Genomic DNA, 14992 nt, shown 5'->3' with positions numbered 1-14992 from the left:
TTCTTGGGCATACTGTTCCAGCCCAGGTGATTTGGGAACATGCCAGATGCAAGTTTTTTAATATATAGGACAGTGCTTGACATGTTTCTTGATGCCAATTCTTCCCTCCCCCCTTCCTTGTGGCTCTTGGAAGACTTGAAAATGGCACATAAGTCCCCTGCCCAAACCTGTTCCCAGCTAGTCATGCAGCCATACTCTCCATAAAGCAGGCTGAATAGGGTGGGCTGCTGCTGTCCAGCGATGAAGTGGACAGTGGGAGGAGGAGAAAGAGCAGGAGCAGCTGAGATCTAGAATTCAATGTTTTCTGAACTTGTTTGGCCATGAAACCTTCCATTCATTCATAGAGCATCTTGGCGCTGGTGTGCTAAATTCTGCCACTATATGATGCCTTAGTCCTGCCTGTCAGCACCACGGACAGAGACATCGGGCCTAGGTCTCCTCCAATGGAGCCCCTCTCCCACTCAGTCCACAGGCATCCTAGTCTTGTACCCACCTATGCCCTACTAGGAGGAACAGCCCCATTTTCCAGTAAACAGGTCAGAGAGGCCAAGTGCTGTGCCCAGGTTCTCTCAGTAGAGGAAGAGCAGATATCAACCATTGGAATCTAAGTCCATGTACTATGCTGCATTGAAAACAGCCCACAGAGTTTTAAAACATCGATTCACTGATTATGTGCATGAATTTGCATGTGGAAGTCAGAGGACAACCTGCAGGAATTACTTCTCTACTTCCACTGTGTAGATTCTGGGATCAACCTCCTGCCATGAGTCTTAGAAGCAAGTGCCTTTCCCTGCTAAGCCATCTCATCAAATCATATAGACTGTTTTCATTGATACTATTATTCGGGCTGATGGAAACTGTGCTGGGAATTTGGACAAAGAATTGGTGTTTGGTCACAGTAGGTTTATGGAGCTATGTAGTAGCTTCTACAGTCCTTAATTCATCATCCTTTGCAATATTTAGTACAAAAACAAGGCTTAGTTTTTGTGAAGTTAGCACACAGAATTAAGATATGTATTTTTTTTGAGACATGGTATCATGTAGTGCAGGATAACCAGAAACCTGCTGTGTGGTTGCAGATGTCCTTCATCTGATCCTCCTGCCTCCCTTCTCAGTGCTGACACTGCATATGTGTACTGCCTCACTCAGCTGACAACTGTGTTTCTGGGGCCGGAGACATGGTTCTGTGGTTAAAGGCACATCCTGCTCTAGCAAAGAACCTGGGCTCAGTTCCCAGCACCCACATGGATTGTTTGTGACTCCAACTCCATCGTATCTGACGCCCTATATGGTTTGTGCAGGTGCTCGAATGCACACGGGGGGGGGGGTAGGGGGGAGGGGGAGGGAGAGGGACACAGAAAAATTTTAGACTGTTTCACTATGACAAATACATTTGTACTTTGTTCTATTTGTCCTTCCCCGTCCTCTACCACCTCTCCTTCCACCTCTCTGTAGTTCCTTTGCTTCTACAAACAGTTCCCCCTTCTGCTTTCATGCCATACATTCACAGAAGCACATCTGCACATGGGAAAGTGGCATACTAGAGGGTTTTAAGAACCGCCTTCTCTGTGCCAGCAGAGAAGATAAGTCAGTGGTGAAAGTTCTTGCCACAGAAGCTTGACAACTCGAGTTTACTCCCTGGGATTCACATGGTGGGAGGAGACCGCGGCCTCCAGAAAGGGGTCCTCTGACCTGCACATGTGCTGTGGCACACCCGTGACTATGCACACACCTACACACTCACATATAAGTTACTCTTTCAATGTGAGCATGTCCTACATACCATCCTTCATTTACATACTTGTCATCTCGTAGCACCCACCATCTGTTACCTGGCATCCACATATGAACCGTGTATCTCCAATTTACCCCACTTTGTTGTCCCCATTACTGGGGATTCAACCCAGGACCTGAGGCAAGCACACTACCTCTGAGCCACATCCTTAGTCTCTGTTTACCTTCTCTTTACCATCATCTATGTTCCCATCAACTGCATTTATCTGTGATTGTCTAAAGAGTACACATCTCTTAATCTCTCTCCTTCCCTCTCTCACCCCCTTTCCCTTCCCCATTCCAGCCCTCAAACTTGCTACATAGCTGAGGGTAACCTTGAACTTCTGATCATCACACCCCCCCCCTCCTGAGTGCTGGGTTCACAGAATTTGCCACTATGCTGGTTTATTTTTTTTAAGATTTATTTATTTATTATATGTAAGTACACTGTAGCTGTCTTCAGACACTCCAGAAGAGGGAGTCAGATCTTGTTACAGATGGTTGTGAGCCACCATGTGGTTGCTGGGATTTGAACTCTGGACCTTCAGGAAGAGCAGTCGGGTGCTCTTACCCACTGAGCCATCTCACCAGCCCCCTATGCTGGGTTTTAAACGATGCTGCGGATAATATCCAGAGCTTTACACATGCTAGGCATATACTCGACCAACTAAGCCACAAGCTCCGCTCCCATCAGTTTCTTATAATAGCACCCAAACATCTGTGCGGATTTAAGGGGTTCAGTTATTGTTTGGTTTGTTTCTGATTCCCTGCTGCTTACCAGTGCCACTGTAGGAACCCATCCCCATGAAAGGAGCCTGTGCATGCATGCAGGTGTGTGCGTGTGTGCATGTGTATGCTTGTGCATGTGTGTGTTTGCTTCTGACAGATAAGGCTGTCTTGCTCCTGAGAGATGGGATCAGTTTACTGTGCCCGTTGGCAGTGCACATGGTGACTGCTCACTCCCACCCTCCACCTTCTCCAGTGAAGGCATTGCTGTGGTGGGTTTTGTTTGATCCTGGCGGTGGGGGTGGGGGGAGTTTAATGTACATCAGCTATGTGCTCGGAACATTGCAGTTGTCATTTCCCTTAACAGACGTAGAAAGTGGCCCAGAGACTTGAGGGACTTAAGAACTTCAGGTGCCTCTCTCCAAACTTGACAGTTGAAGTTCTATCTCCAGGACCTGCATGGTGGAAGGAGATTCATGCATATTATTAGTCTCCCCCTGCCCCCCAACCTTTGGTGTTTCAAGACAGGGTTTCTCTGTGTAGCCCTGGCTGTCCTGGAACTTACTCTGTAGGCCAGGCTGGCCAGGAACTCAGAGATCTACCTACCTCTTCCTTCTGAGTGCTGGAATTAAAGGCATCCATTACTACTACTATCTGGCTAGTCCTGGAACATTTTCACATGTGCACCCCACCCCTCCACAATCAAAACCAAACCAAACCACCCCTCCCCCCCAAATGGCTGAAAAAGTCCTGGCTGCATCTTGTTCATCACTGGAGACATCTCACAACATGGGTCAGGCTTGCAAAGGACTGGCAATCCCAAAGGCCTGCTAGTTCCCCATGACAGAATCAGAAATTAGCAGACAGCTCACAGCATTGACTGTGTCTGAATCAGCAACTTCACAAGAATAAAGGGAAAGCCATTAGATATTATACTGATATTTCCAAGAATAATATAAATCAGTGGCATTCAGGCTCAGGCCAGGGAGGTTGTGGCCCCCGCAAGGAGCACCTAGTGGCATTTCTGGTTGCTGCATCTGGGGCAGGCGAGTCTTCCTGGCATGTGTCATGCTTTCCCGCATCCCACAGTGCACAGGAAACTCCCTAAAATGGAAGAAGGCAGCCCCAGTGTCAGGTGAGAAATGGCTAGTGATAAGGAACGAATGAAAGGAACCTTCCTCCTCTCCAGCTCCTCTCTGAAGACAAGGCACTCTACTGCCACCTGCTGTGCACTAAGGGAATATCAAGAGCTCAAGAGTACACAGGATTAAAGGGAATCTGCAGGATGTAGCAATGATGGCAGACATAAGTAAGCTAAGCTGAGATTTACAGCAAGATACACAGACTGGGGGCAGGACAGATGGCTCAGTGGTTAAGAGCACTTATTTCTCTTGCAGATGACCCCAGATCCTGGCACCCACATCACTAACTCACAACCTCATGTAACTCCAGCTTCAGGGGATCAAACATTTCTGTCCTCTAAGGACACTCGTGTCCACTGATCCAGACATAGAAAACTAAAGCCCTTAAAAATACAAAGAATTGGCACCTCTCAGCCTCGCCCCATACCCTGGCACCCTGGTCAATGTAACGTTACCATATTCACTAGGGTGGATGTGTCCTGTCCTCTGTGGTTCTCCCATTGCAAAGAACAAATATAAGTAAAAACCAGGAAGTCAACATTGGGGACGGGGTGAGTCTGAGTATGATCATCAGTTGTCTGAGAACTGCAAACATTTTGGAGTTTGTTCTTGGCTACCTTGAGGTGGAGCCCTTGGGAAGGTAGTTTTCATTTCCAGGTCTCAGCAGGAGCCAGAGGCAAGCAGCCTGAGCTTTTGGGCTCTCCTGCTGGCCCCCTCACTGCTCTCCACAGACAGTGGGGGAAGTAGCTTGGGTGCTGGAACCCTTGGCCCATGGCTATCAGGTTTATTTCATACAGCTTTTTGTTATGTTTGTGAGAAAAAGTCTCATTCTTTATTTATACAGGCATCTTGCCTGCATGCATGGCTGTGCACCACATGTATTCCTGGTTCTCTTAGAGGCCATAAAAGACCAGCAGATCCCATGGAACAGGAGCTATAGATAACTGTGAGCCACCACTCACAACTGGGAATCAAACTTAGGTCCACTGGAAGAGCAGCCAGTGCTCTTAACCACGGAGCCATCTTTTCTAGCCCTCAAAGGTTATTTTTTGCATCTGTCCTTGTAGATGAAATGAGCTGTAAGGCTGAAAATGTGCAGGGTATCTAGCTGTCCATAGAATATACAGCTGCCGGGGACCATATGGCTCGATCACTAACACGTTCTCTTTTGGATATATATATATATATCCTTGATCTGGGTCTCCTGCCTTCCCAGCTGCATGCTGAGATTACAAGACTTTGCTACCGCCCCTGGCTAATAAGTACCAGTAGTCAACCCAAGCATTCATGGTGGCTGTGTACTCTGTATCTGTACGTCAGATGATCAGGGTGGCCAACAGTGTTCTGAAGGGTTGACACTTCCCTAGCCTTTGGAGGTCTACTGTGGCCCCTCCCATCCCCTCATTCTCCTCACAGATATGCCACATTGGCCAAATGCCTTGGCGCTACCTAATGTTAACTTCCCTAGGATGAGAGAGGCATTCTTACGAAGCAGCCCCAAGTTGGGACAATGCTAATGATATCAGCACAGAATAGCTGCATACTTCTACTCATGGTAAAATTTCAAACGTTTATATGAATGGAAGAAGGGAAGCCATGGTGCATGTGTCAGGCCAGAGGATAACTTGGGGACTCAGTTCTCCCTTTCCCTCATGTCAGTCTTAGGGATCTAACTAAGGCTGTCAGTCTCAGTAACAAGTGCCTGCACTCATTGAGCTATCTTGCCTCCATTCCAGAAATCAGCTTTTCATTCTCATTAGAAGACTCAGTAGGGGAGTCAGGCCAGTCACCTGACTCTAGGGCTTTCTTATTTTCAAAACAGGGTCTCATTATGTAGGCTCTGCTATCCTGGAACCCACTCTGTTTACCACCAAGTTGTCCTGCCACCCAAGTGCTGGGAGTAAAGATGCATGCCTCTACACCTGGAAACTTTCATGCTTTCACAAGAAATGAGCCTAGAACATTCTCAGGCTTCAGAAATGCTGTTTGCATTATAAGGCTTAGAAAAAAAAAAGCCATCTGAGGCCCAAGGGGGCAGCTGAATGCTTCCCTGGTGCTCCAGGGATAACAATGGCATCCAGAGTAGATTTCCTGGCTCTGAGTGATGGCTCTTCCATCTACTCTATGAGAATGCTCAGGTACCCCATGCCTCGAAATCCTTGTCTGCAAGATGGGCAGAAGCTACCCTCATCATAGGTGTCGTGAAGGTCTGTACACGCATGCATCACAGGAGCACAGCAAGGAGACGGTCCAGAGGGGCGAAGAGTTCATTTTTCACGTGTGGGGTCTATGTGTGTATATGCATATCTTCAGACATGTGTGTACATGTGTGTGGGTCCCTATGCTTGTGTGTGGCTGTGCACATGGAACCATGTCGCCCTTTGGTTGATTTTGTGAGAATGTTTTCTTTCTCAATCTCCCAGCACTGGGATTACAAGCATATCCTCCACACCTGGCTTTTTATATGGGTTGTGTATCAAGTTTAGACTCTCATTCTTGCATGATAAGCCCTTTACCAACTGAGCCATACCCCCATCTCATCTCTGCCCTTACGCCACACCCACACTGATCGACGTGACCTCCTGATGCTTTTCTAAATGCTCCGTTTATTTCATTCCCACCACATCCTCCGAGGTGATACAAACATTTCACAGATACTGCAGTCCTAAGACGTGAAGGAGAGGGGACTCATGTCTTCAGTTTTTCCACCAGTTTCGGTCCTCTTCATCAGTAGCATACCAATCACCATCAATCACCAGGTGGGGCCTGATAAACTGTACGTCCTCCAGCTGTCTTCTCACCCTGGCATAGTACTGCTGCTTCCACAGGCTGGGAAGTCAAGGATGTCATGCTAGGACCTAGATGTCCTGGAAGTCCTACAACCCTTTTTGAGATCTCTCAATTATAGTAGCACATTCCTCCACCACTGTAGATTAAAAGGGCTTGAGAAGGGGTTTCCAAGGCCCCAGCCCTAATGGAAAAGGAGAGAATCACTTTCATTTCTTTGAAGACTTGGTAGGTTTCTCATGCTCCAGTGAATGACACCACATCCATGTGCCTATGAACTTCTATAGTTGGAGGCAGTGGGTTATTAAACTAATTAAAAAAATAAAGTTGGGAGAGAGACATATTGGAGTACCATGGGAAGATCTTGAGGAAGTAGTGGCGGGTGGATATCATCAAAAGACGTTATATGGATGTATATAAGTTTCAAAGAGTAAGCATATTATTTAACTCATTTTGTTGATGAGGATAACCTAGAATTCCTACCTCGGTGTCCTGAATACTGTTGTTACAAGTAAACTCGACTCCATGCAGCTAAGCTTATATTCTTTAACAGACTTCTCGGTTTGTGCGGACATGTGGAACACATATCTGTGTTTTCAAATGAAGGTATGTGCATCAGCAAGGATGTGCCACAGGACCACTTGTGAGACCCAGCTCTCCTTCCATCATATGGGTCCTGGGGATTGAACTCAGGTCATCAAGCTTGGCTATAATGCCCTTTACCAGCTGCCTCATAGCATATGTTTTATTCACAAGAAGTTATTAGTGGGCTAATTGTTCAAAGGGAATGAACAAGAAGGAGCACCCCACGCCCACAACCAGAATCAGAAGCTTGCGTTAATCTGAGTTAACAAGTCATGTGCATGTGTGTGTAGGCCCTTGACAGTCATTCCTTGATCATGAGTCTCATGAGGCTACATAAGATCCTGCTCCCAGAAATCTCAGGCTGGAAGGATGGCTCAGTGGGTAGACTGCCTTAGATAGTTGTCTAACCTGTGTCTGGATCCCTAGAGTCCAGCACACATCTGCATCCCTGTACCACTAATGGCAGATGGGAGTGCCTTAAAGCTAGAAGGTTAGCTGCTGGTGTCTTCCTTGACAGATCTCCACCACCTGATTACATGGAGGCAGAGACTCTCCCTTGAACCTAGAGTTTGCTGATTTGGCGGGTCTGGCATACAACAGAGGCTAACAACAGAGAGCCCCAGCTCAAGAAGGTGGAAGGTGAGACTCAGCGACTGAGGCTGTCCTCAGTGTGGCATGCACATGTCTGTACTCACACGGATGGGTGTTCCACACATGAATGTTCACCCCCCCTCTTCGACACATGCACACCCCAACTAGAAAGTGACTGCAGTATTGCTAAGCACCAGGAGGCTAGGACATCCTTTGTAATGCTCTAGATAACACTTGTCAGGTACAAGCCACTGTAGCTGGATCCACAGTAGACATGAAGGAAAGCATTGTTCCATGGAAAACACAAAGTCAGAGTTGAGTGGCTGATGAAAGAACCAAGACCCCAGGAAGAAAAGCTCGTGTCACCAGGAATGACAGCTTTGGACTGGTCAGTTGAGGATACTTAGGGAATACAGCTCCACTATATTTGAAGGAAACCTTTTCTGCTACAAGAAAACAAAGACAGAGAGATAGGATTTACAAGGACAGAGCAAAGCACAGAAACAGAGAGAGACAGGACTCAGCTCAGATGGCTACCCACAGGCACAGGCTATATATACGCCTGTGCATTCAACAATACCTGTGTCAAACATTACAAAAACAATGCTGTGCCTGAAATGAACATATAAAGCAGGTTTTTTTTTGGTCCATATTCAGTAATAGAATATGACTTCCTATGATATATACTTCACTATGTTATTAGAAGACATAGAGTGTGCAGGGAAATGTGTACAGGATATTGCAAATACACCATCTTATATTTTTGAAAAACACTATAAAACTCGAGATCACTGGGTAAAGCTGTTTGTATGAGGACCTGAATTCACATCCTAGGAATCCATAGACATGCAGGTCAGACTTAGTGACCTCCTATAATCTCAGTGGTTCTGAGGCAGAGATAGGTCCACTGAGCTAGCTAGCTGGTGTAGATGAATTAACAAGCTGGGTTCAAGCTAGACTCTAGACAGAGAGTGACTAAGACAACAGCAAACATTCAGCCTCCACATGCATGTGCACACACATCTGTATCCATACACGGTATATATCCTCTTAACCACCTCTCTCCATAAATATACACAAGCAAATTAAAAAACAAAGGTTGCATTGGGAAAGAATCTTGAGGGCTGGTAAAATGGCATAGTGGATAAAAGGGGCTTGCAGCCAAGCCTAATGATTTGGGTTTGACCCCTGAGACCCACATGGTGGGATGGAGAGAACCAACTCCTGCACATTGTCCTCCAGACCTACATGTGAGTGCTGTGGCATTCGTACTTATTCCTGTAGATAGATAATCATGTAATAAAAGCCCAGAATCATTTTCAAAACATATACACAAGTAGCAATATAAAAAAGGTTTCATACTAATGAGGGTCAAAGAACTGGAGCCCTAAACATACTGGGAGTGCTGAGACAAGTATGAGCCTACGAACCGCCCCCAAGGCTCATGTACTTGAACACTTGGTTCCCAGTTGGTGCCCCCTAGGGAGATTGTGGAACCCTTAGGAGGTGGAGTCTTCCTGGAGGAAGCACACAGCTGGACATGGGCTGTGAGGGTTACAGCCTCATCTCCATCTCACTTTCTGTTCTCTCTGCTTCCTAGTGTGTTAAAAATGTGCTCAGCGCTCCCTGCTCCTGCCATTTTGTTTTTCCTGACTGTTGCCGCCAAGTGTCATGGAGCTGGAATCCTGCTCTCTGCAACCACGAGCTAAAACAAACCACACCCCCTTTCTTCTTTAAGTTACTTTTTGTCAGGGTGTTGCATCACAGCAATAGAAAAGTATCCGATACACTGGGGGAAGCTGCTCCCACTGCACCACATACCTCACTCTAACTCCCACACACCAACCTCCCATGCACAGCTTTCCCTTATAGAACACACACACCTATTAGTCTGAAAGCTGTGATGGCCTCCCAAAGAAACTAACCAGACTCACCTCAGCAGCGGGAGAGCACATTCTGGATTCCTCAGGAACTGACACAGCTGTTGCACTCCTCCAGTCCCCAGGCTGTTGTTTGACAGGCACAGGTGTGTCAAGTTCTGGTTGCTTAAAAGGGCTGAGACCAGAAGGTGGCTGCTGGCAGGTGTGAGGCCACAGCTGTCCAGTCTGCAAAGAGAACCCCATACCCCCAACAGAGAAAACAATGAGGTCCATTCTTAAATGTCCCTCCTCCAAACTTGCATTCCAACATTTATTATGGTACTATTCACAACAGTTAAACTATGGAGCCAACCGAAGTGTCCAGCAACAGAATTGATATGGAAAGTGTATATACAGTTAATGGAATATTTTTCCAGCCATCAGGAGAATGAAGTTGCCATTTGTAGAGAAATGGAGGCAACAAGAGACAAGCATATTGAGTGAATCAAGCCGATGTCATTTGTGGTACCTAGAGTTAATTTTTAAAATTATTTAAAAATGTTTGTTTATGTGTATTTGTGTGTGTCTGTATGTATCTATATGCATGTTATGTAGGTGCCCAAGTAGGCCAGAACGGGGTACTAAATTCTCTGGAGCTGGAGTTACAGGTGATTGTGAGATGACCGATGTGGGCATTCAGAACTCTGGAAGAGCATGAAGTGTTCATAACTGCTGAGCCATCTCTCCAGCCTCACACTTTTAAAAAGTGAATTTATTATATGCCTGCATGGGGCACAGTGTGAGGGTGAGTGCAGGAGTACATGAGCATGTATACACACATGTGCACATAGAGAACTGAAATGAGTCACTTTTCACTATGTGGGTTCAAGTACGAGGCAAAGATTGCCAAGGCCTGGTACTGATCCCACCAGCCAGCCCATGGTTTTATGTGCACATACAATTGTATACATATAAACATCAGGAAAATAGAGAAGAATGTGTCCAGAGAATAAAAGGAGATAGTGGGTGGGCATATGGGTGAGAGAAAGGAGAATATCTGTGCATGAGTGTTATGTTAACACACAGGATGTGCATGTATAGGGGCTGGATGGATAGCTCAATGGTTGAGAGCTTGCTGTTCTTCCAAAGGACTTGAGAGTTCAGTCCCCATGACCTACACTGAGTGGCTCACAACTACCTGTAACTCCAGCTCCTAAGGATCTTATGCCCTCTTCTGTCCTCCCCAAGTACTGCACTAACACGCAGACACCCACAAAATAGAGTAGATCTTAGTACGCACACACAAAAACATTCATTGAAACTTTCCCTACTGAGTCATCTCACTGGCCTAGGATTTCTTTGATCCTGTCCATCTTACAGAACACCACTATGAATCTATGGGAGGAAACTCCTCTATGTGTGACAATAGATTATGTAAACTATTTTATTACATATTTGAAGTAATTGACATATTTGCTAATGTGAAATCTATTTGACTACCTTATACTTAGCCATTCAAAGGAAAGCTGCCAGGCTAGAAAACAAAGCTTTATAGACCCCTTCTCATAGGGTTGTGGCCAAACTAACTACTCCAACAAACCTTAGGATGGCCTGTTGCGTGTACCTGTTATTCAGTGTCACTAATAATGGATCCCTTCTGGTGAATAAAGAAACCAGCTGGATTGGTCCAATGTCCAGAAACCACATTGACACTGTCATTTCTTCTGTATCTGGCCTATAAGATTTTTATTTATGTGTGTATGTGTATGCAGGTGCAGTGCCTGCAAAGGCCAGAGGAGGGCACTGGAGCCCCTTGAAGCTGGAGTAACAGGTGGTTGTGAGCCATCTAATATGGGTGCTTGGAATCCAATCCAGTGACGAGTGCCCTTAAGTCAGAGCTACCTTTCCAGCCTTGCCTCTGGCCTCTAAAGGACGACTTGTACTGTGTGTTTTCAGTGACTTTAATTAGAGCTATGACAGGTGCCAGCACACAGCTCTGAATGGTGACTGTGAATCAGAGTTTCTGTTTTGCCCATTGATAATAGTTCATCCATGAATGAGTGACTTAGCCTAAACCTGCCTCCTTGCTTACCAGTGAGACTAAAGATCATGGCCACTCCATAGCTGTTTGGAGAAGGAAGGCAGGCAGGCACTGATGAGAGCTGGTAATTCTCATTTCAATTTAAATAGTGGTTTCTACAATTATTACCTCTTCACTCTCCTCTCTACACACAGGACAAATGGACAGTAACAACTGCCCCAAGTTTCCATGTGGAAATATGTCTATAAAGCAGTATTCTTAGACTTGTCTTCTGCAAGACGCTACTGACCTTGGACTTCAGGTCCACCTGCCAGCACTGCCCAGTGCTAGGGTTATAGGCTTGTGCCCCCATGTATAGTTTATGTGATTCTGGTGGTCGAAGTCTGCCTTACTGCATGCCACACAAGAATTCTACTTACTAAGCCACTCCCCTCAGCTCTATTTGCCTTAAATTGTACAGCACCCCACAAAGTGCCAGAGGCCCCAGGAACAGGACATTAAGCAATCCTGTTTTTGGAGAGCTCTCTCCAGAATGGTGGTTTTCACCGTTCCTAGTGCTGTGACCCTTTTATAATTCCTCATGTTGTAGTGACCCCCAACCATAACATTATCTTCATTGTTACTCATTGCTGCAATGTTACTATTGTTATGAACCGTAACGTAACTATCTGATATGCAGGGTACCTGATATGTGACCCCCATGAATGGGCCACTTGACCACAAAAGGGTCACAACCCACAGGCTGAGAACCACTTGTCTACGGGGATACCAGATAGCATCAGACACAAGACTTTGCTTCAATACAGTCCACTGAGCATGACCACACCTACCTGCTGTCTCTATTTTTGTCTTTTCTTGTCAGCTTGATAAAACTAGACTCTGGGGTGGAGGACCCTGAATTGAGAAAATGCCTTAATCAAACTGTCCTCTAGGCACACCTGAAGGGCATTTTTGGGTAATTAATGACTGATGTGTGAGGGACCAGAGCACTGTGGGCAGTGCCACCCCTGGACAGGTAGTCCAGTGTGCATAAGAAAACAGGCTGAGCATGCAATGGGGAGCAAGCCAGTTAAGTAGCATCCCTCCATGACTTCAGCACTTTGTGCTCTGACTTACCTCAAAGATGCAGTACGACCTGAGAGTTATGGAAGAAAACTGTCTCCCCATGTAGCTTTTAGTCATTGTCTCAGATGGGGTTTCTATTGCTGCGATCAAACTCCATCCCTGCAGCTTGTAGTCTATCATCAGGGCAGGAACCCAGTGCGCATTAGCAACTGAGAACTTGACCAGCCCCAAGCTGGATGCCATGTGGATTTTCCCTGGCTTGGGATGGCTTTTTGCCTAAAATAGAGCTGGGGATTTATCCTCCTTCCCCAAGATACCTGGCATCTGTAGCAGGCTCAGATCTGTGTTAGTGTTACAGTGTGAGGCTGACTCTCAAGGGTAGTGTTTCTTACAACAGGTCAGATCCCATAGCCTGAGGCGAACAGGCCATGCACCTTCCTGCAGCTCTCGATGGGACAGAGGTAAGTAGTCTGTACTGTGACTTGACAGCTCTCAATTGGGTCCTTCATGCTCCTTGTCACATATGCTATGCTGAACTAAATCATGTGATGGGAAACGTCTCACTACTCCTAAAAGCCAGGCTTTCCCTTTGTTCTCTGGATTTGGTCCACAGAGACTTCTCAGAGGGATTTGTGTTAATGAAGGGCTCACTCTGGAGAGGCTCCTTTGACTCAAGCCCAACATCCTTCGTGTGATGACTTGAGCATACTCTCTCATTAATGTGTATGTGTGTGCATGACTGCACATGCATCACACACGTGCCAGGGCCCATGGAGGTGGCAAGAGGAAACTGGATTCCCTGGAGCTGGAGTTAGAGAGGCTGTGAGCTACCATGTGGGTGCTGGGAAGAGTGTCTGAGTCCTCTGCAAGAGCAGCTGATGATCTAACCACCGGGCCACCCCCTTCCCGCACCTCTGCCTGGTTCTCTCTCTTAATAAAGCTGCTCTCCAGTGTTTAAAGGAAAATCTCTCCATTTTAAAGGCCCCATCATGTTTGGCTCTCTCCATTGTACTGTTCCTGTAACCTCTGCTCTTCCTTCCATCAAGCCGCCTCTTCTGAAGGGAATCACGTCAGCTTCTTCCCACAGTGACTGCTGTTACCCTTGTTGTATTTAACCGTTAGCTGGGCACACATTTGTACAGTTTTAGAGTTATTAAAGAGTGATCAAAAACACTATAAATCATATACCTTGACCAATTACCTCATGTTATATTGTTGGCCCCAAAGTCCTCCTCTCCTGTTCTTCCTTATTAACCAATTCCTACTTATACTTCAAAATCCACAGTAATTAAGCTGGCCTCAAACCCATGTACCGCTTTTTATAAGGTCTTTTGCCCAGCTCCCATTTCATGCTTCTGGAGACTTGGTTCATGCAAGAGATCTTTTATAGCATTTATCCTCTCAGAATAAATCTCCTCTGGGTTTATAGAAGAACCTTGTCTTGGCAGGATAAGCCCCGGCAAAGACTGCTTACCCCAGGCTGGGTGGCACTTACGTCAGCTTCTGTATTCTGCAGGACTGATTCCGCAGCTCGAGGCACAGTATCTTCATGGCCCATTGACTCAGCATGCTGTCACCCAAGTCCAGCTCCTTCAAGTTCCGGAGGCTGCCAAGCACAGAGCAGAAGTTTCCCCACCATTCCATGAGGAGGGGCTTATATTGTGTCCTGTGTCAGTGAGGGGAAGAAGTGGGAGAAAATATGATTGAATAGGTAGATTTGAACATGAGTAACTGCCACAGCAAGGCCAGCCACAGGAGGGAGACTAGACTGTAAGGGAGCATGGGACAGCTGAGGAAATAAAGCCAGCTCAGTGGAAACTACCTGGTACATGATCTACAGGACCAGCCCTACAGTCAGACTCCTTTGATACTTCAATATTCCCTGGGGATATGCTAGACCAATTAGAGGAGCCTTCAGTCCTCCCAGTCACCTGTTGACTTAAATTCTAGCTCACTAATGGTGAAATGGTATGGCTGTGTTGTATGGCACTAAGAAAAGATTGTATTTTTTAAATTGTGTAACCGTGTGCGTCTGTGCATGAGTCTGTGCATGTGTCTGTATGTGTGTGTTTCTGCGTGTTGTTTTCATGTCTCTGTATCTCTATAAATGTGTTCATGGAGACCAGAGGAGCGCATCAAATCTCCCTGGAGCTGGAATTATAGGCAACTATGAGCCACCCAAAGTGATGCTAGGAACCAAATCCATGTCCTCTGGAAGAACAATAAGTGCTCTTAACTACTGAGCCATCTCTTTAGCTTGGATTTTATTTTATTTTTACTCTGGAGATAATATGAACATTCCATCTCCATCGTGGAGTAGAGATGACCACTTCCTGTTAGTTATGACAACTACCTGGACAAGAACAGTACAGGAAAAGCCAAGTATATGGTAAGGGAAGTGTGTTTAATTCCTAGTAGTGGCA

The 14992-nt window shown here is 46.1% G+C and overlaps 1 pseudogene; it reads right to left on the bottom strand.

Moving 5' to 3' along the window:
• Gm18758 (predicted gene, 18758) lies at positions 6228-14235 on the bottom strand (annotated as a pseudogene).

Source organism: Mus musculus, chromosome 7 (genome assembly GCF_000001635.26).
Source record: "Mus musculus strain C57BL/6J chromosome 7, GRCm38.p6 C57BL/6J".
In the NCBI taxonomy this organism is placed as follows: domain Eukaryota; kingdom Metazoa; phylum Chordata; class Mammalia; order Rodentia; family Muridae; genus Mus; species Mus musculus.
Note: the sequence above shows the minus strand (reverse complement) of the source record. Positions and strands in the feature narration are given on the sequence as shown.